Below are 2,828 nucleotides of genomic sequence, written 5' to 3'. Positions count from 1 at the left end.
GCCCAGTCTCCCTGCTTCCACTTTTGCCCTTCTATAATCCTTTTTTTTTTTTTTTTCCAAGAGCATGTACAGTGATCTTTTCAAAAGGGTAATAATGGCTTAATGCTTCTGGTTATGATGGAGTCACAAGGACTGGATTTACCATTTGGCCTTAACAAACTTCAAAACTGGACTTTTCTCCTGGTCTCCTTGCTAGTCTGTCAGTGGGAGGTCCTTGTCACCATCCCCTCACCTCCTCCAGCCCCCCAGGGCTCCAGGAGGCTCAGTGATGCACGAGTGCGTCTCCACCCACGTTGGCCTGGCTGATGTGCCAATGGGCAGTGCCCGCTGGGAGCTCTGCTGCCTGGAACACTGCATCCAGCCTACTGCCAAGTGACAAGGTCATTGCGGGGGAAGATGACTCCTTCAACACCATTCTCAGTGAGACAGGCACTGGCACACATGTGCCCAGGGCAGTGTTTGTAGACCTGCAACCCACAGTCATTGAAGTTTGCTCTGGCTCCTTCCACCAGCTCTTCTACCCTGAGCAGTTCATCACAGGCAAGGAAGATGCTGCCACTAACCGTGCCCATGGGCACTACACTATTGGCAAGGAGGTCATTGACCTCGCCTTGGGCTGCATTTGGAGACTGGCTAACCCATGCACAGGTCTTCAGGGCTTCTTGGTTTTCCACAGCTTTGGTAGGGGAACTGGTTGTGAGTTCGCCTCCCTGCTGATAGAATGTGTCTCTGTCAATTTTGGCAAGAAGTCTAAGCTGGAGTTCTCCATTTTCCCATCCCCCCAGGTTTCCACAGCTATAGTTGAGCCCTACAGCTCCATCCTCACCACCCACATCATCCTGGAGCACTCTGATTGTGCCTTGGTGATTGACAATGAGGCCCTCTATGACATCGATATTGAGTGTCCAGCCTACACTAACCTTAACTGCCTTATCAGCCAGATTGTGTCCTCCATCACTGCTTCCCTCTGGTTTGATGGAACCCTGAATGTCTGTCTGACAGAATTCCAGACCAATCTGGTGTTCTATCCCTGCACCCACTTCCCTCTGGCTACTTATGCCCCTGTCATCTCTGCTGAGGAAGCCTACCATGAACAGCATTCTGTAGCAGAGATCATCACCAATGCATGCTTTGAGCCAGCAAACCCTTGCCATGGTAAATACATGGCTTGCTGCCTGCTGTACCATGGTGATGTGGTTCCCACAGATGTCAATGCTGCCATTGCCACCATCAAGACTAAGTGTACCATCCAGTTTGTGGAATGGTGCCACACTGGCTTCAAAGTTGGTTTTAATGACCAGCTTCCTAATGTGGCACCTGGTGGAGACCCAGCCAAAGTGCAGCAAGCTGTGTGTGTGCTGAGCATCACCACAGCGACTGCTGAGGCCTGGGCTTGCCTGGACCACAAGTTTGACCTGATGTACACCAAGCGGGCCTTTGTCCACTGGTCCATGGGTGAGGGCATGGAGGAAGGGGAGTTTTCTGAGGCCCGTGAGGACACAGCTGCCTTTGAGAAGGGTTATGAAGAAGTTGAAAGAGATAGTGTGAGGGGGGAAATGATGAAGAGTATTAACTATCTGCTGCAATGTTACACTCTGATATCTGGGGACTGTCTTATTTCCGGTTTTCTGTGAGGTTGTCCATTATGTCCCTACCATGTCAATAAAAGTGATATTTTTATTTAAAAAACACTACAAAACTGGACAAATACATGAAACAACAGCTTAGGGAGAGGGAGCCGGGCTAGAGCCTAATAGTCTCTCTGAGTTCTCTGAGTTTAGGAAACAGAGCTGAGAACTCTGGAAGGCTGCAGTGGTGAAATTCACAGGGCACAGTACCCGAGTGGAGAGGTGTGCACAGAAAGAGAGACAGAGAGAGAAAGAGAAGAGTATTTCCTCAGTAGTAGGAACAAATTTGCTCTAGACTAAAGGTTCCTCTCGTTCTGCCTAACAAAACTTAAGAGAAAGCCTTGAAAGGATTAAACTTTCCGAGTAACTTCACTGTATTCCAGACCAAACCTCACAAGTATTTAAAGGAGTGATAAAGAAAAAAAATCCAGCACCCAACAGCATAAAATCCACAATGCCTTGCATCCAATAGCATATACTCAGGTATACAAAGCAGGAAAATATGAGCAAAATCAATCAACAGATGCAGACCCAGAAATGACACAGATGATAAAATTAATAGACAAGGAATTAAAACAGTTATTCTGAATATACACTATTCAATAAGGTAGAGGAAAACATGATCACATTGAGGAAAGACATGGAAGATGTAAAAAAGACTGAGATTAAACTTCTAGGTATGATAAATACAATATATGAGAAAAATATATACTTGATCTGATTGACAGATTAGACCATACTGAAGAAAATATTAGTGAATGTGAAAACACAGCTATGGGAGCTATCCAAAATTAAACACACAGGGCAAAAATGACTCAGGGAGAAATGAAAAGAGCATCAGTGTGCTGCTGGATAACTTCCAGCAGTCTGAACTTGGGAGAAATATTAAAAGTAGAGATAGAGATAACCAGTTGTAACAGGTAGTATTTGAAGCCATACCAAAGGGGGGGAAATGTAGAGGGAAAACAGAAGATGACCAATGGCGGAATGTTGGGAGAAAGGCTTTGTGTAAGTAGAGGATCCCTTTCTAGCAGTGTATGTTAGCAGACTCCAGAATATCTGATTTCAAGATTTGTAACTGACAAAAGATGCTCAGCCTTTACAACCAGACTTCTTTTTTTTAAAGGTTTTATTTATTCATTTCTAGAGAGAGGGGAAGGGAGGGAGAGAAACATCAGTGTGTGAGATCATTGCCTCTCA

At 45.5% G+C, this 2,828-nt stretch overlaps 1 pseudogene; it reads left to right on the top strand.

The window, feature by feature from the left end:
• The first annotated feature begins 268 nt into the window (after positions 1–268).
• Positions 269–1,634, top strand: LOC149990495 (tubulin alpha-1C chain pseudogene; annotated as a pseudogene).
• The last annotated feature ends 1,194 nt before the right edge of the window (positions 1,635–2,828 follow it).

Source organism: Furipterus horrens, unplaced genomic scaffold, assembly GCF_987537825.1.
Source record: "Furipterus horrens unplaced genomic scaffold, mFurHor1.1.pri manual_scaffold_17, whole genome shotgun sequence".
Lineage (NCBI taxonomy): Eukaryota > Metazoa > Chordata > Mammalia > Chiroptera > Furipteridae > Furipterus > Furipterus horrens.
This window is presented reverse-complemented; position numbering and strand designations above follow the sequence as displayed.